Source organism: Cheilinus undulatus, linkage group 10 (assembly GCF_018320785.1).
Source record: "Cheilinus undulatus linkage group 10, ASM1832078v1, whole genome shotgun sequence".
Lineage (NCBI taxonomy): Eukaryota > Metazoa > Chordata > Actinopteri > Labriformes > Labridae > Cheilinus > Cheilinus undulatus.
In genome coordinates, this window is record NC_054874.1 from 44,148,431 (window position 1) to 44,168,853 (window position 20,423).

Below are 20,423 nucleotides of genomic sequence, written 5' to 3' on the forward strand. Positions count from 1 at the left end.
GACTGAAAGGGATCTGCAAATCACTGTATCCTATTTGATTAACCTAATACACAATGTCACAACTTTTTTGGAAGTGTCTTAAAATTGATCTGAATAAAATTGTATCTAAAAAAATTAAATTAATTGAACTATCTGCTTGTCAGATAAGGTGGCAGCCACTTACAGCGTCTCATTAAGGGCATTATGTCACCCTCTTCTTCACAATGAAAGATTAAGCTCCATGTTGCACTTTAGAAAAGGCAGACTTTCCTTTTCAGCCTGACAGTTAACAGTTGGCATACTGACAGGTTCTGTCAAGCTGAGCAACATGAGACATCACCTCTGACACTTGCCTATGACTCATAGTTGCTTTTGGGGCGCCAAGCTTGAATAAAAAAGGAAATCTCTCACAAACAGGAAGGCTTTGTCACAACAGCTCATCTCCTAAACTCTCTCGTGGACTCTTCTTAGCCATGCAGGGTATGCTAATGCATTTTAGAGGAGAGGTTTTAAAGAATGCTTGAAATGAAGTTAACTCCAGAAAGTTCCCTCAAAGATGCATGCCTTAGCTTTTATGAAAAACACATAAAGAGGCTGTGTAGGCAACTATGGCAGATCTAGACTGACTGACCACTTTATTAGGTACACCTGTTCAACTGCTCATTAACACATCAGTCAATCACATGGCAACAACCAACATGCAGGCATGATCAAAATGTCCTTCTTGAATTCCTGCCTAGCATCAGAATTGGTAAGAAAGGCAATTTAAGAGACTTTGAATGAACCATTTGCTATGATAAAGGTATTACCTTAAACAAAAAGTAAGTACAAACATGAAAAAGTCTAATTTTGTGTAGTTTTGTTTTTTCTGCAGTACAAAAGTTAAAATGAACTCACAGGGGAAATAAGACGGACTTCTGCATGTCACACCATCGATTAAGCATCCCTACATTTTAATTAGAGTGAAAACAGATGAGATTAACTCGCGCAGACAACCAAAACATTGCAATGGATTGTCAGCTAAAGAGAGGATTACAGGTGTCACAGTTTCTCTTCAAAAATGGTTTGCAGCTGTCGGCTTAGCTCTTCACATCACCAAACAGTGAGAGTCATCAAAAATGAAAATGTTTATGGCTGATATACATTATTCAAGATTGTTGGACCTGTAGGGGACATCCATTAACTCTCCTCACAGCCTTCTCTGTTTGGGGTCATGAAGCCCATCCCTGCTGCCATAAGGTGAGAGGTGAGGCACATCCTGTACTGGTCAACCACAGGACTGAAATACAGAGACAAACAAGCACTTATCCTCACATTCACACCAACTAGAAAATTAGAGTCACAAATCAACCTAAAACTGGCAGCACATTAGAAAAATTAGTTCTAGACTGATGCTGAAAACACTGAACACAGGCATGAGGATAGTTTCAACTTATTTTAACATTGTAATCTTCCCAACACAAAAACTAGAACAGGGGTTCTGAAGTGGTGGATCAGGGCCTAAAAGTGGGCCTCTTTTAGTGGGTCATGAATTTATGCCTGGGAGAGTAAACTGGCTTAGCCCGGCCACACACTACAAGACTTTAAGCCCGATTTTAGGCAAGATTTGACTCCCCTAATGATTGTGGGGGGAATGCAAAATGATTGCCATAAGACATTTTTGTTAGATTGATTTGAATTTTGGGGGGAGTTTTTCCTAGAAATTTTTAGATACTTTTGCAGAAATTTGAGATATTTATTTTGACATTTTTAGGAATTTGATTTGAATTTTTTTTTTTTGGGGGGGGGGATTTGCTTTGAAAATTTAAAGTATCCTCTTGAAAATTTGATAAATTTATTTGTAAATTTTCGGGAATTTGATTTGAATTTCTTTGGAAATTTGTTTAGGAAATTTTAGGTATTTTAATGGAAATTTTCAAAATATCAAGGTTAGACCAATGATGAATAGATGATCCTCCAAGATTTTTCTGAAAAGTTCTGCCTTCCTAAGCACAACGGAAAAGTGAAACAGTCTATCAGGCATTTCAGGTTGCTTTATTTAACTCCAAGGTCAATTCAGTAGGGCAGTCTACCCAGAGCATCATGATGATGATGGGCCAAAAACCACCTGCATCACTGATGAACCAGAAACACCTACAGTATTACAGACAGAACACAAGCTTGCAGATTTATTTGGCGCAGACTTTACTGATGGGTAAAGCAAGTGAGCTGGGTCATTCTAAGAAGAGGAAATCATGGCCATGTATTTTCCAAACTAAGATTGTGTCAGAGATGAGAAGACAGCAGGTGAAATGCTGCAGTCTAATCTCAACATGAGGTGGAAACTGAAATCAGACTTGTTGGACTAAGATGCAAAAACATCCACTCACCCATTACTCTTATATTCATGTCCTTGTCAGCTTTCTTTGCACTTACATAGAGCTTAATGTTTTGCATTTTCGTGCACTGATAACTTTACTGCATGTGCAGAATACAGCATCAGAAAACACAAATTCCTTGCTTTGTTTGGTTTTGTTTATGTCTCTTTAAGAGCTTTACCCTCCAGTGTATACACTAGCTCAGCTCAATGAGCAAGGGCCCATTTATTTGCAGCCTAGAAGCCCTTTATAACTCCCTACTAATGGCTGATTTCAGTCAGTCAGCCCTCGAGTCAAGTAGGGTGGTGGGTGGAGTGTGGTGTTTGTTTGTGAGTGCATGTTTATGAGACGTATTGGTGATGGGGTGGTGGGGTTATCACACAGGCGGTGATGCATATTGGCATGTCCATTATTCTCACTGGAGGCATTAGAAGCCAAAAGAGACTTGTTGAGGAACAATTATTGATATTTTCAATCTTCTTGACACAAAAACGGGAAAAGGAGCCAGTCTAGCTGCAGAGAGTGGGCGCACACAGCCATACGGGGGTGTAGCATAAGGTTTGTTCTTGCTGTTGCTGCTTGCACTGAAGTGCATTGAATTAAGGGTCATCAAGGTGATAAAGCACTGAGTTGGAAATAGGATTGTGCTTATAAGGCGGAGTGCAGGCAGCACATGTGTGAGCTGATACACAGCATACTGGTCCCTGAACAGGCTGGATAAGGCAGGTACGCAGCTGAGCACGCCTCCACTCGTGACAATGTAAATAGAGGCTATCAACTCACTGGCTGAATGCTGCTGCCTCTCCGTGGCTGAAAAGGCCCGAGGTGTATTTAGAGAGAAAATAGAAAAGACACAAAGAAAGTGCTGACACAAGTAGCTGGTGTTGAGTGGGTAAGCTCACTCTTTTCAATTACAGGTCTATCTCTGAGTGTTCCAGCGCCTGCCTTCATGTGAGTCTGACATGTTCATCTTGAGTCGTCTTTTTATTTCTCTTGTTTGGAAATTCACTAGAGGGTTAGAACATCCATGCAACATGGCAGCATCTTTTCAGCTGCATGAGAAACATCTTTCTCAGACTTTTAAAGGCTTGAAAAATCTGTGATGAGCTTTTGAGGTGTAGAATATCATCCCATGCAGGCTTAGTTGTTGAAGACAATAACAGCTTACACTATAGTCAGTTGTTGCAGGAGTAATGAGATGTACAGCCAGAGTGCATGCTGGGAATTAAAGTTTGGAAGGCAGCCATAGTTTGAAAAGTTTCAATCCTCTTTTGACAGCCCCTCTGCTTAGTTCACTCTTAGCTCGCTGCCTCCCTGGCTGCAGACCTGCTGACAGGCTAATCAACATTAGGGGCCCCCCTTAACCAGCTAGTCATGCAACAAATGTTGCATCATTTTAACAACTATCTATACTTTTTTTTTTTTTTTTAGATTTATTTTTGGGCCTTTTCATGCCTTTATTAACCTGACACGCCAGATGGATTTGTCTCACACATCCATCTGGAAAACCTTCAAAACTGTGTGCTTGGATAAGATGCTTTGAAAAAAACTCAGAATGTGATTGGATGAACGTTCTGTCTGTCACATCATTATGGGCCAATCAGAGCAACAAAACATGTTACATAACCGCGACCCAGCTGCACATGTCCAGCTACCGAGGAATAACATGAACCATGGCGACTGTAGACATGTCAGTACACAACTTCTGTCATTTTTGAAAAGAAAACAACTCACCGCTGTTCTTTGTTCTTCTTTAACGAAGAAATGTTGTCAAGTTATGATAAAACTGGCGCTTTAGCAGCATCCACGCTAATGTCTTCTGTCATAATTGCACCGGCCTCTTGTTGCTGCTTACTTACACCACGACTCCACTGCGCCTGAAAGTACTGCCCCTCGTCGCTGATTGGTCCTGTCACTTTCTAACCGGGTCCAAACGGTTCAGACGGGAGCTTTGCAAGATTGATTCGCCAGAGAGAAACAAAGGAAACGGGCGTATCCATCTGCTTTGCAAGGTTATGCCTTTATTAGATAGAGGAAGGACAGTGGATAGACTATGAATCAGAGAAGAGAGTGGGGAGAGACATGTGGCAAAGGGCCACAGGCCGGATTCGAACCCGGGTCGCCTCGTACATGGGTTGCACCTTTAAACCAGGAACATCTGTGCACCCTATCTGTGCATTTTAATGTAATTTTTTAACCATAATTTCCCCATTTATGAGCAATATTTTTTTACTAAATTAAATTTACCTGCATTATTTTGCAGCACTGGACTACACCATTTGGACATTTTTAAGGGAGGAGCAGCCCCCCCCCCCCATTTGATACAAATTTCAGTCTGTTGACCAATTCATTTTGTTGCTTTTGATTCAATAATGGCTCTAATTACTAAGAAAAAATAAATTAAAACACACTTTTCATTGAAGGCTTCTCAAGGCCCCCTCCCTACTGTGGGCCTGGGTAATCAGTACTCTTTTTCCCCCCTATGCTACACCCATTTATGTATGTCTTTGGGTGGCGTCCATCCATGCATCCATCCTGACTGCGCCCATCTGACGTCCAGTCTTGCCCACGTATGACCCTACCCCATTCTGCATCCTGCCTGCATGTTTGTTCTCATCACCTACTGTAACAGTGACATCCACTTTACACAAAGCAAATAAAGATTGAATAATATGGCATGAACTGACTTTAGGCAAAAAGGAACATGCTATGGATTGAAAAAGAAATAGGGTAACAGAATTAAGGTAAAGGCATGAGGCATGTTTGGGCCAAAAATGAAGGCTGCATTTAGGCATAGCTGTGGTGAATAAGCTGCATGAGGGCACCATCAGGCATGAAGGAGGATTGGCACAACCCTAGTAGTGGTTTTCAAACTTTTTTGCCCAAGGAACACCAAAATCAAGCTGAAGTCTCAAGGCACACCATATTCATGTCCTTGAATAAAATAGTCTCTTTTACATGTGTCACAACATGTCCCAACTGTATGCAATGTGAGTGAGCGCCAGCTACGTACACAATCAGTTTGGTTATAGAGTTTCCTTTTGAAGTATCCTGACAGCCTGCGAGTGAGGGCGTGCAATGCCGCTCAGTGGCACAAGGTTTATGCCCGGTCATCTTGTTCATATTTTCCTCTGTTACTCGCATTGAGATGGATAGGTAACAAGGAAAGAGGTCGCCCAGAGGATGACAAGACACCAGGGGTGTCCTACCAGAAGATATTCTGAATTTTTTTCCGACTTTTCTCACCCCTGAAATTTGTTAGCTTGTTTTACAAAGTGGAGATTGTGATGCATGGATATTGTCCATACCCATTTGTGAAATTTTATGGTCTGGCTTGTGCTAACATGGGGCAAAACTATGTGGCTCACAGCCATTAGAGGCTAGTCAATACATGGTACCACATCTCCGATTTTCCACTTTCTAGGTAAAAGCACGAGATGTTATATCAGAGGAGAGGAGAGTAGAGAATTGCATACTTAACCAATAACAGATAGACATTGCATCATGCAATGCTGCATGATGCAACGTCTGAAGCTTGCATGCAGTAAGCACATTGACTATAGTATTTTTAGTTGTTGCATCATTGTAGTAATAATGTACAGTTATACAACTTCCCAAGACACACCTAGACTTACTTCAAAGCACACCAGTGTGCCTCGGCACACCATTTGAGAACCACTGGTCTGGGGCACCATATGGGCAGGTAGGAGGGTTGCTACAAGCCTCTAGTCATGCTATGAATGTTGCAGGGGCCTGAAAACCACCAGTGGTCTCCAGGCACATCACCAGGGGTCAAAAGGCCTGGACAAAAGAAATGCTGTTGACCTTTACCTTGGCTACTGAGGGATAGATGTGTCAAGCTTGACTCTGGTCACCCTCCCCCCTCTCCACCCCACGCTGAGGTACATAGGACACTGTGATGAATCCTTAGTACCCTACATGCCTAAAACATATGCACATGACTGTATATTTATAATAAGATGGGGGACGCTTCACCTGATCAGGAGAGGGAAGATAACTTTATTGACACCACACACTTGAGGATTATTTGAACAGACTGTGCCAAATTTCAAATTGAGCCATGCCCCCTATTCATTGGGGGAACAAATCTGCCCCAAAATTAGACCTAAAACTATCTAATGTGTAGCAAGCCTAAATGCTTGTCATGTATTCTAACAGCATCAGCCACTATGTGTGTCTCTGAGGTGTACAATTACTGGTCTGTGAAAGTACAGTAGAGGGTCACGAAGGAGTAGCTCCTAAGAAGCTACATTAAAGAGCGAGGTCACTGAGATGTGACCTCTAAAATCTAATCAGTTTATCCTCAAGTCATCCTTCAGCCAGAATGGATATTTGTGCAAAATTGAACAAAAAGCCTTCCAAACCTTCTTGAGATATCACGTCCTCCAGGATGGCCCCAGACAACCTGAAAAACATCATGCCCCTGGCCCTGGCTGTCTCTCAAGCGGAAGCATAAAAGTGCTCTGTCACTCCATTGAAGCCAACAATTAAAACCTTACTGTGCTGAGAAACCTTTTTATAAAAGCCTGCAGTAGGCAGATCCAGCAGGTTAAATTGAGGTTATTATGCAAAACAAAGCAGACAAAAGGAGGCTATTTGCAGTTAATTAATGTGGTAATTTTCTCCGTAACTGTCTAATAATTCATACAGCAAAAAAGACGTCCACTTTTACACTTTTCCTCGAGCCTTTGCCTTGTTTTTAACCCAGCTTGACCGAGCATTTGTATGGCCCTCACGCTCCTCCTAGGGTGTTATTGATTCCCCCTGTCTCACTTATTGGCATGCACAGGCACGATAATAAGTAAATCCATCTTCTGCCAGTCCCCTGCTGAGGAGAAAGCAGTCCTAAGGGGGGGTGGGCAACTTATTCAGCTCCAATTTTCCTGTCTTTTGTTTTGCATTACCATCCTATTGTCTCTTGTACAGTCCCAACACGCTGTGCTGAGCTGCACCAATGCATGAAGTGCGATGGGACTAAGACACATTTGGGAGAGACTGACGGGCAGCAGGGACTATTATAGAATAGATTCATCCATGGTGGTTTAATTAATGTGGGCTGCTGGAGTGGAACAAAGCCAGTGGATGGGATATAAACACTCAAGCAAAGACAGAAGAGCACTTCAGGAGGAACATGGCTAATGTCCTCTAAAAGCCTCAGGAAATTGATTTAATGTAGAAAACATGCAATGTAAAAATCCTGAGTGAAAGTAAACCTTCATAGCTACATGTAATCCTATTTAACGGAAAAAGGATTCACTGCTTATACAAATTTGACTGATGATGTATTGATTAAACACCCATGGTTCTGCACCATAACTGCAAACATTCAGATTTTAAAGTAGGGGAGGTTTTGGAAAAAGGGCTGATGGGGTGCCAAGACATATACCTCAATGCCAGGCATAATTATGTATCAGGGTAGATTTGCATTAAAGCCTCAACCCTTCTCTTCATACTGGCCTGTTGGCATACATGTCATAAGTCCAGTTGGCCTTAGAGACCCTCCTGATTTTGAAAGGTAGTCCTCGACATTTCATTCTTTGCTGACTGAGGCTATTTTTAATGTTTCACAGTAGACGCCCCGGCATGGAGTCGGTTTCAAGCTGAAATAATGGGCCGTGAGCTGTCAGCGTGCCCGTGGCAGTTGTCATCTATCGAGACAGGACCGGCACGCTTGGTTCCTTTTCAAATATTAGATCGGGCTGAAAGTCACTTGTGGGTTCTCGTGGGGGGGGTGACTGCAGAAATGGAACAAGAAATCTGAAATGTCACTGCCTCCCCTCATCAGTCCCATAGCTCCACTCTGTGTTATATTACTTTTTCAATGGCCTCTTGTCTCCATAGGAAGGAACCAAGCTGTCACAATTGAATGAAAGAAAAAGAAAAGCTCGTTGGTAAAGGTCACAGTCTGGAAATAAGTGCTGGCTGGTCTTTTTTCCACCTTAATTCTTTATTTCTGATAGAAGATGCAAATAGGATGTAGTAATTATTTTTGATAATGGTAAAATTACTTCAAAACATGTTTCTAGTCAAGTAAAACATTCCTTGATGAATAAATAAATGAAAAAAGAACATTATTTTATATTTGATTCTAATATTTCATAGTAACTGCTGATCTCTTTGGATGCATTTATGAGTGCATTTCTGGACAACTGGAGATCAGAGATCATAGGAGAACTACATACATTCTACTACAATACAGCCATTGTATGATATATTTTATCTTGCAAAGCAGATGGATATGCCTGTTTCCTTGTTTCTCACTGGCGAATCCATCTTGCAAAGCTCCCGTCTGAACCGTTTGGGCCTGGTTAGAAAGTGACAGGACCAATCAGTGACGAGGGGCGGTACTTTCAGTCACGGCAGAGTCGTGACATATGCAAGCAGTGACTGAAGGCCGGTGCAATTATGGTGGAAGAGCTTAGCGTGGATGCTGCTAAAGCACCAGTTTTATCATAACTTGATGGCATTTCTTCGTTAAAAGAAGAACAAAAACTACATAAGTGGTGGCATGTCTACAGTTGCCATGGTTCATGTTATGCAGTTTATGAAGTTGACTCCTCAGTCGCGGCTACGTCACGTATTTTGTTGCTTTGATTGGCCCGTAAAGATGTGACAGATAGAACATTCATCCAATCACCCTCCGAGTTTTCCTTCAAAGGCTCTGCCCTTTCCCAAACACTGTCTATGGAAGGTTTACCATATGGATATATGAAACAAATCCATCTGGTGTGTCAGGTTAGGTATACTTCACATTCATCTGAGAAAGCTCCAGTAGAGAGCTTTGGAAAGGAAAGTTTTTTTTTTTTTTTTTAATTCTCAGAAGGTGATTGGAGAATTGTTCTGTCTGTCACACGTATGATGGGCCAATCTGAGCGACAAGACAGAATAAGGTTGCGCAGCTCCAGAAGTAACGTTTGCCTGAGGCAAATTCTGCTGTAGTGCATAAACAGTGGAGCATTATGTGGATGAAACTTGTTCCGAGTGTTTGGTGTGGAACAAACTGTGTGGATCTGAGCTTTCTAAGATTGATTCGCCAGGTGACACTGGCAAATCCATCTGCTCTGTAAGGATACATTTCTACTGATTTTGGTGTGATTCTCAGATTCTTTGTTTCTTTCATGGGTGAGTACAATAGAAATTTAGAAGCTTTGTGTCTTCAAAGATAGATGTGTGGTATTCTAAATAATCCTGTGGTTTTCCATCCCAAAACTGAATTTCTCTTCATCCATGTGTTGTGTTCTCTCTGTGATGCCTTGACCGGCTGTTGGCCTGTGGTTTGTGCTCCAGGACTAAACATAATGTTGAGACAGTAATGAGACTTGCTTTCAGGAGTCTGTGCTTTGTGTTGTTTTTGAAAATTGACTGAATGCTTTGTGCTTTCTTGTTCCTGTTTGGTTAGATCTTGTCCGTGTGGACTGATACGTTTTGGCAGCAGCTTTCTGCTGAAAACAGAGTCGCTGCGTGTCTTCATGGAGCAAAATGGAGTGGTGTGTTTTGCAAGTGCCAGAGACAGACCAGAGCACATGCTCTGAGTATCTCCTCAGTGCACCTAATGTACAGATTGGTGCACAAACAGAGTATGGTGAATTTGAGAGGAAGAAGAGAACTACTGTCTGTGATCAACACAGTGAAACCATTCATTTCTTGGCATTATCTCGCTTTTGTCTCTCCTTTTCACTCTGTGCCTCTTTCGTCTGCAACATAGTTAAATGTCATTTACACCCATTTCCTTGCTGTACTCCAATGTCCCTGAAGTCAAACTGACTTCTGTTTACACTGTGATGACTGATTCTTTATGCCATGAGCAATATATGCTCCAGGAATTCTAGTAAAAGCCTTTAGGCTAAGATTTGTATTTTCTGTCTTTTTAAGCACTACCTTGACTTTTAAAGGTTATTTTAAAATACCCCCCATTTAGAGTTGCTGAAATGTTGCTTCTCCAGAGCATATGACTTTATTTCAAGGCAAAAGTAAATGCATAATCAGCTGCTGACTGAAGGACACGTTGTTCTTTGTTGCATTCTTGAAGATGATGCTCACTGATGCAGAAAAAAAAACCCTGCAAACGAAACAAGAACACACGCATGCTCATGCAAATGTTTCTTTTGCATGCATCCTCAGGTGGACTGGATTGTGAAGCAGGAGAAGCAAAGTGTGAGCATCTGTCAGTCTGTCATCCCCGAGCTTCAAAGGGGAGTCTGATCAGCAGGGCGTGAGGAGAAAGAGAACATGTGGGCTGCAGCATCATGTGGCGTTATCCTGCACAGCTGTCTAAAGCAGCAGGGAAGGCCTCAGACACTTGTCTGTTCAATGAGATCTCATGCTCCAACCATCATGCACAGCTAAAGCTAAGCTGTCTTCTTAGTTTACTGGAAAATTAATTTATGAGGAGAGTGATGTACTGGATCTACATCATTTTTAATCCTATTTGAAGAGCAGAGAACATCAGATATGTATGTTTAATGAATGAAACTAACAGGTAAATCATGCATTCAGTTTGTAGTCTGTGATGTTTGAGGGGTGAAACAGAGGCCGAGCCATGAGAAGTGTGACTTTCTGCATACATATTTGTCTGTAGGCTAATTGAAAGGGTGGAACAGACCGCACTCTGTTGTTTCCAGCTTTTGCAGCATGAATGTTAATTACTGATAGAGAGATATAGAGCCAGCCTGAAGGCTCAGAAAATATCTAAAGGTTGAAATTAATGTTTTGTCTCTTATTAAGTGGATGCTTTTGAGCTAATGTGCCTTAAAAATGTGATTCAACACTCAGCTTAAAAGCCTTTATTTAAACCTCAAGGGGAAGAAAATTTGAAACGCATTGTAGAAGTCCTTCTTGATAAGAATTCTGTCCCTGGTAATGAGGCTGGTGCAGGTGAGGAAGCTCGGAGAAGTAGCAGGTAGTAGAAGTCTCAGGATAGCTGGGGTTAGCTGGGACACTTTCAAGGCAACAGACCATGGTGTTTTTCTCTAGTGTTGTACTCAAGACCACATTATGTGAGACCAAGACTTGCCTGAGACCAGAGTGCAACAAGACCAAGACTTTTGGAGGTCGAGACCAAGTCAAGACCCAGACCAAGACAAGACCAAGACCATAAATATCACTTTAAAAAACAAAATGACAAGGTTGAACAATGAAAGAGCATTCTCTCTTTAATTTTAGTTTTCTTTTTAGTAAATTTGACAGATAAAAACAAGTGTTCAGAGGTATTTCTGACTAGAAATAAGATGGACGTGTTACATTTACTCCGTTACATGTACTTGAGTAGGTATTTTGAAAAATCCTACTTCTGAGAATAGTTTTACAGTAGAGTACTTTTTACTCCTACTCTGTTACATTTGTGATTTAATACTATACTTCTACTCTGTTACATTGGGCATGCACTACTTTTACTTGTCTATAATTTATTTTCATTAAGTATTTCTTTACACTCAGCTGAGCTCTCAAAGCAGCGTGAGGTAAAATCCTCAGCACCACAGAGTAACTATCAACAGTTGGAGATAATGGCTGAAGATGTAATACCTGTGTCTCCAACAGAGGAGCATGTTCATCCTTGGTCTAACATCAAGACTCTTTGTCTTTCAAACAACGAGGAACAACAGCCACATAATGCGCTGTCTACTGTGTCTACCTAAAACAGTGGAAATCTCAAGATTCCTTAATAGCACGTCAAATCTAAGCAAGCACGTTATGGTAAGTAAGCTAAACAAGCTGACTGAAACTGTCCATTAAAGCTAAGCATTAAGGGTTTTACTTTAAGACCATTATATTGATCTGACTTTATGAAATGTCAGTGTGTGACTGCATTTGTGCTTTTAGAATTTATTCCAAATATATTTCTTAACGGAAACACTTCATCAAACATTAAAGAGATACTGATTGTTTTTGCACTGTACATTATTGTAGAAGTGCAAAATATTTATGTGTTGAAATAGTTTTTATAAATATAAGGTGTTTTGCAAATGTAGAACTGTTGCAGAATAATCTTTCATACACGGTAAAGCACACGGACAGTCTTTGGACTTTTCACTGCTGTAGACAGGCACCTTTACCCTGACACTGACTGAAAGGTCGACTGAATGTACAAACTGTTTCTACAGGCAGCATTCTGCTTTCCTTTTAGTCAATATTTACTCTAGAAAAATCATTATCAATCCAATTTTTCTGATGTACTTTTGAGAAGAGGCATGAAAAAAAGTAACCCCAGGGCTCTGCTTTGAAGAGAGAGATTATGTAACATTAAATGTCTTTTGTGGCCGAGGAGAATGTGAGGAAAGAATGATGTCAGAGAGCAGAGGTGTTTCCAAACCTCCATTCAGTGAAGTAAAAACGCTTATACAACTCTAAAGCCCACGCAACACAACACTGGGGAGCTGATAAGACTCAAAACAGATCCAGTGCTGCAGGGTGCCTGTGCTGGTTTCTTTTTCCTGCAGAGGGGGAAATCACAGAGTGTTCATATTTACCATGACATTAGAGGCATGTTTTTACCGCTCAGGACCAACTGGATGAAAATGTAGGCGTTCTTTTTTTGTAGTTAAAAATAATGAGGTGTTTTTGAAATGTATAGGAAATGGAATTGAAGGAAAGAGTCTCTGGGGAACCTCGGACATGGGGGTGACTTTGACAAATGTTATGGCGTTTGCAAGACAACACGACAACTCTGCAAGCTCAAAATGATAGCATTACACTGATGTCTGACGTGATACAAGTGGATGCCTCTCCATGTAGGTTCTCATTCATCCAGGTCATGGTTATCCAAATCTTCATCAAGGGCTCAACTGGACTTGATTGGCCTAATCAAGTCCAGTTGCCATCCTGACGAAGATTTGGCTGCCTCTCAGCTGGTCTGGAATGAGCTAAGATGCTGACGCCACCACTGGCCTCTACTCATGCAGCCAAAATGACTCAGACAAGACACCTTGACATTAAGAGTAATTCTGTCTGAGTGTTCACTAAAAAGGACGAACAAGAGATTGCCCAGTCTCAGCTGATTCCGCTAGTTGTCTATCGGTCTGTTCAGTTGGGACATTTTTGGGAATGTGATATTGCAAGAAATCTTTGAGGGATTTTGTTTTAGAAAATTTGCACATATGTCCATCTCTGCTGTGCCCTGCACGTGCACTCTGCAACAAATCACTCATCTTTCTTTGCAGTTTTACAGCACTCATAGCAATCCATCTCCTGCATGTGCTGGAAGAGTGACTCAAATCTGACACCTGCTGTATCTATTCTGCAGAGCTCATGTCTAGCACATTTCAATCTACGCAGAGCAGATCAACCCAAACAGTACAACAGCACAGGAGGCATCTAACCTTGGAAAGCAGACAGATTGGCCAGGTTCCATGTCTGCTCTTAGGAAAATCCATCTTGCAAAGCAGTCTGCTCCTTCACAACGAAAGGAGACAGTTGTGGTGGTTCGGGCATCAGATCAGGATGCCTCCTGGTTGCCTCCCTGGAGGTCTTCCAGGCATGTCTAACAGGGAGGACATCCCAGGACAGACCCAGAACTTACTGGAAGGATAGTGTATCCCATCTGGCCTGGAAATGCCTCAAGAGGAACTGGAAAATGTTGCTGTGATGAGGGACGTCTGCGTTGACTTGCTTCACATGCTGCCAACGCAACACGACCCTGGATAAGTGGAAGAAGATAGATGGATGGATCGTGCAGAGCTCCAATTTAAAACCTTTGTGCCAGGTCTGTAAAAAGACCTGATCAATCAGCACTATTTCAGAAGAAGGAGGCGGTAGCTACAAGTGGGGTTTAGTTGTACTGGGAGAGGGTAGCAATTGATGCCACTGGTGGAGTGATTAGTTTGGCTATAGCTATAGCAACTGTTTAATCTGAACTGGGCCACATTTCTTTTATTGAAAAAAGTGCAAAGAAATACAAAAGCTTTCCATGATGGAAAAGATTTTTTTCACTTTTCTCCCAACCTGCTTCTGCATGAGTTTGCAGTTGTTAATGGAAATATTGCACTGTAGGCCAGTATGTGCTATGGCTACCACTAGTGTAGCTCGAATTAGCAGAGATGTAGCCAAAGTTTACTGGGAGTTTTAACAAAACTGGGCTACATTTCTCTATTAAAGCAAGGGCAAAGCTTCTCTTGGCTGAGATGTTTTTTTGCATTTCTCCCAGCTGGCCTTGGCATGAGTTTTATCCACCAACAAGCTCTACTGTTCATAAACCACAGCAGCGGCTGTCTGTCAAGCTCAGGTTAGAACCGGAGCTGTGAAGGCTCATTTTGTCTTGTTGCTCTGATTGGTCCGCTATGAATCTGACAGATAGAACATTTGTCCAATCACTGTCCAAGAATTTCTTTTTGAAAAGTCCTGCCCTTTCCAAACAGTGACAGTGCCCTTTTTAGATAAATGAAAAAAAAAAAAAAAAATCCACGCAATGTAGATATGAAACAGTAAGCTGACATTTCAGGTTAGCTATTAAAAACCCCAGGCCATCAGTGGGTCAGGGGTCATAAAGGCTACAGTATTTTATTTGACACCACACACCCTTTGTTAGAAACATATATCTTCTAATTTCCTCATGTGCACAGCCGTACTGAGGTGAATGGCAAATAAACCTCAGGAAGACAAAGTAAACTGTTTTTATACATGCTACTCTCACTTTTACTCCTGTGATCTTGAAGTTTTCATAGTTTTCCCATAATCCCTCTGTTCAGGGCAGTGCTGCACATCAGGCACTGATCCAGTGGATGAAGGTATGCACCTTAGATTTGATGCAAAAACCACAGCATGCGTGCAACACTGCAGACACAAAGTATGTCGAATTTACAGGTTAGACCCTAAGAACCTTAAACCACAGGCTTTCTCCTGTAGACTGTATTCATGCTGACATAATGGGGATTTTTCTACACATCATTTGGCTCCTCTTCAGTTTATTTTTATTGTTCCCTTAAAATCTGCCAGTGGAATATGCTTCTTTTGAAGTGTGTCAGTTTCACACATTAAAATTTCCCGCTTACATTCACATCTTTTAGGTCTCCTCTAATGTTGCATTGATCCCTTCCATGATTGCATCACTTGAACAATCTCCATGTCAAACTACAAAAGACTGGCACATACACAAAAAAGTGCTTGACTCTGACATTTAAAGACATCTACACAATGATGACAGCATTTTTATTCTCTTTGAACCTCCTTTCATTTAAAGTTGGATGGCTGAAGCTCCTCCTTCATCTGTTTTAATTGAGCACCGTTCTTTGTAGATTTCCTGCTAGAAAAACTTGGACAAGTGTGCTGATTTTCTGGCTCTGTGTCACTGTTAGCAGTGGGAGTATTAGCAGAATCCAGCGCCGCAGGGCTAAATCATGTGTCCTTTAGACCAGTGTCAGGAAAAACTGGACTTAGTAACCAGCTGGGAAAAGAAAAGCCATCCGAGTGTAGAGTTAGAGTCAGTCTCCTCACATGAACCGTGTGTTTGTTTTCATCAGCTACTTCTTCTGCAGTGCTTATTAAAAATCAGGATGATCTTTAATATATTCTTCTTTATTACACACTTTTATATTATTCCTCATTCTCTTTTCATTCTTATTTCTTTGTATCTGAAGATCTTTTCTTCATGAGCTGACACCTCTTTTCTGTGCAGCAGCTCTTTCCCCTCGGGGATCAATAAAGTTTTCTTATTTTATTTTGTAGGAGAAAGTTGGCTGTGCATGAATTCACTTTATCATCAGGATGATCAGACTCACTCACAGTTTGATTTATTCAAACCAGGATGCCATCTAATGAAATCAATCTGGAGAAGTTTGGCATTTCTCAAGTTTTAATTTAGTTTATTTTTTTTTATTAGACTTAAAAGTGAAGATGAATTGAAGATGAAGGAGCTGTATCTTTTTAGAATATCAACTAGAAACTCACTTCAGGCTGAGTTACAGTGTTTCTCTTTCTTTGGCTACTGCTAAAGGAGAAGTCTCAGTGAACTGATCACATGGTCATGCACATTTTTGGTTAAAACCTCATTTTAATATGATTATAATGAGCAGTAATTAATAGTTAATAAGCCACTTATAAGACTTGGTAAGATGCTGGATAGACAACAAAAACAAACCACCAACAGGCTGACTGCAGTCACATGATCCCGAATGCCCACTGGGGGTGAGGAAGTGAAGGACAGCCATAAGGAATAGATGGGAACAGAAGAAAGTTAGTACTTTAAAGCTCTAAATCAGTGGTGTCAAACTCAATCCCAGCAGAGGCCAGATTCTAGATTCAGGACTAACCTGAGGGCCTAACAGGGTCGCCTTTTTAACCAGAAACTGTCAACCTCATTTCACCAGTAATGAAATAAGAAAAACAGCTCTGATGATAAATGATGATGATAGAAATTTAAAAAGTTAAAGTTTAAAGACTCACAATCTGAGAAAAGTACATTTATTACTTCAAAAAGGTCAAAACATGAAATTGAAATTGAAAAAAATGTTTTTTTTTCTGTTAGGAAGACAGTCAAAATCATGAGTTTAAAAGGTCAAAATATGAAATAAAATTTCTAATCATGAAATAAAAGAATATGCTTCAAAATTTTAAATTGTGAGTCTAAAAGGTCAAACTATGGGATTATGAAGTCAAAGTTTAGTGTTTCAAATATGAGATAAAATACAAAATAATTGGTTAAAAAGGTCAAAATATGACTTTAAATTTAAAGTTATGAATCTTAATGCTCAAAATATTATATAAGGAGTCAAAATTTTAAATTGAAATACTCAAGGTATGAAATGAAAAGTCCAGATACTTAGTTTGAGTCCTAATTGTGAGATGCAAAATTGAAAATATGAAATTAAAACACAAATTAATTTCTTTTCCCACATTCCTAACTTTTTATCTAAATATTTTTACTTCTTACTTTTTCATCAATGATAAGTTTACATTTTTATACTTGAGGAAATCTGCAAACCTCATACTGATTGGCCAATTATAACAGAAATATGAGATCATCTTGGGGGCCGGATTTAACTGTTCTGTGCCCCTGGCCTTGAGTTCGACACCCCTGCTCTAAATGGACCTGTACACTGCCATTATCATCAGAAAATTTCTGCATACATTGAGTTTGATCCCTACACTTAACATAAAAGTGATTTTCTTCCAAGGTTAAACCAATTTACCTAGTGTGATGGCGATCGATTTCACAAATTGCACACTTCTGCAGAGCTAGCATCTCGCGTTGTCAAGCCAGATGAAAGGAGACGAGAGTCTAGAGGAGTTTTGCACTAAAAGGCTAGCTGAACCCTTCTAACACATATAAAAAACTCCTCATGATGTCAATAAAAAAATCCTTTTATTTGGAACAGTGATGTTAAACGGTGCTATCAACCAAATTGTTGAATCCACATTTAAAAAGCCAAACTGGCTTTTATGATTCTTGCCATTTCATGTCATTTTTGCTTGAATATTTCACTACACACAAAAGTAGCGTAAGAATGGAGAATATTTTTATTTTTTGCTCTTTAAACATAGTTGGAAAGAGCTCAAATGTCCTTTCTATGCTGCTATAAGGCATAGGTAGGCTCCCTAAAACACTAATTTAGGTTTGGAAACGACTGTGAAGTTGGAACAGGATTTTTTGTCGAGCAATGCTCACTGTAAAAATGATAAACTCTGATAATTTGAAACAAATTTCTCTGACTGCTTTCACAAATTGTCTGTTCCTCTGTGTCTATCCCCTAACCCTCACTCTTCCATGGTAATACTTACAACAGATATGGTTTTGCAGATTTAATTTCCACATTAATAGTTTGTAGCCTTTAGAGGAGTCAAATTAAAAACCTAAATGTTAGACATGGCAAATACACAAACTTTCAGAATCACTCTAAAGTTAAACTTTTCATTCCTGCAAATGAGATCACGTCCTGTTGCTCTCTATTTAGTTTGCATCTGACCTCCACAGTCTGACATTTCTCCACACATGCAAAAATGCATATCTCATTAACACCACTGACATTTAGACTTTTTCAGGTCACTGACTTTTTCACGGCTGCTGTGTCAATAATTAAAAGGCAGATTTGCATCTTGGCACAAACTATTAGAAAAGTGAGGCTGATCTTAACACAGGATGTTGTGGCCTCTCAATGTAAATTAAACGAGTCATCTTTTTAATAGATAATTTAAAAATATTAATACTTGTGTTAGCAAATAAAAAGTGTGGGGAAAGCAAAGTCTTCATTTAATATCAGTCACTTTTCAGAGCACCATCTTAATGTAGGTTCACTTAAAGCAGTGGTTCCCAACCTTTTTTCCTCAGGCCCCCCTACTCGCAGTGAAGAAAGCTAAGCCCCCCTCGGACCCACTCGGAAAAAGTACATATCATTTGAAATTGTTTTCATTCACAAAATCCAAACATAACAGACCTATAAAGACTTGTTCTTGACGAAAGATCGATGTCCAAGCTATCCATTATTATTACAGTGCATTGGGACCACTCTTGGACAAAAGAAAGACTAATTTCAAGAAAAAAAATTTCGGTTTAAAAAATGAATTCATTAAAAAAAAAAAAAAAAAAAAAAAAAAAAAATTTTTATGACTTGACTAGATTTTTTAGATTATAAAACCCAAAAGTCAAAATCTGACCACTGTTTTCAGTTTGGATTCTTGTAAATTTTTGACTTACACTGTTGTAAAATTAAGATTTATAAAACTTTTAAAATTAGAAAAAAAATTGAGTTTCTAATGTCAATTTCAGACTTTTTAAATTCAGAAATTTAGATTTTTCTTGTAAATTTCTGACTTTTGAAACACTGAAATGTTGTAAATTTAAGACTTTATAATCTCAAAAATTTGGATTTTTTTCCAAACAAATTTTTGACCTTTTTGATTAGAAATCTACAGTTTCTTCTTATATTTTAATGTTTTAGGTTGGCTCCTTTACTCTATAGTACATTCCCCAGGATGGGAACCACTGACTTAAAGCAACCATTAGTAACTCGGTACTAACTTAGAATGTACTTCTAACAGTACACCCACTTGTTAACAGGAAGATTAGTGTCCATCCCTTTATCATAGAACACCCCGGTCACTCTGTTTTCAGTACTCTGTAATTTTGGAAGCAAGCTGTAGTAGTACACACACCAGCCTTCAGCTAAAAAGAAGCCAGTTAGCGTGTCACTGTACTGTTTCATACAATAACTAAGGCATAAAGGATGGAAGAGGATGGTGACAGATGAAACTAAGAAGAGAAAAGAGAACTCAAACAATAGCTGGACTAAACCTGAAGTGATCACGGCATACCTGTCCCTTACTGAAAGGAGAGTTAATGCATATTGAAATCCCTAAACCCAGATGAGCCGTTAATATTGGCCAACTGTGCAGACTGGTAGCAGGAAAAAGCCAACACTACACCAAGGTTGTCAAGAGGCATCCAGTTGCCTGTATTTCGTTCAGGTTGTCTGCCACCTTCAACAGCCTAGATCAGTTACTGGACAGACTTTCATAACCTGGGGAAAGCTTTGCCAAACAGTAGGCTGCTAGTCTGGCACTGAGCTGGCTATGAAGCTGTTGGATGGTTGCAAACTGGTTACATTTTCCCAGCAAGTACAAATTATGATGTGAACCATGGCTAATTGGAAGCAACGGCCCGACTGTGCACGTTTGCACGTTTGCAGCCATCCAACCCCAGTGATCTGTCAGGCTTGCAACGAAAAATCCATCACATGCCAAAAAGGTGAATCTTTCCTTGCTGATCTTCAAGTTAGTTTTATATATTTTAAACCGCACACACTTGTACCACCATTCTGAGTTAAATGGCCTTCATTATTGGAATTATTTGACAGTGAGGATCCATCCATTCAGTGTTAATCCAACTCCGGAGAGCAAAATCGTTCCCTCTCTAGTCAGTCGTAACAGTTCCACAGCCCAGTCTCGGATTGTCCCTGAAGTGCCACTCCACTCTGCTTCATTAGAGATATGCTGCTGTTCTATTTTCAACACTGGTAGCTGCTAAACTGTGTCAATCCACGTAGAGCATATCAATTCAAACAGCTGGAAAAATGTTTAAAGTATCCGGTCAATGTCAGAGTATAACACAAGTGGGTCACAGAGCTACTACAGCACCATGGA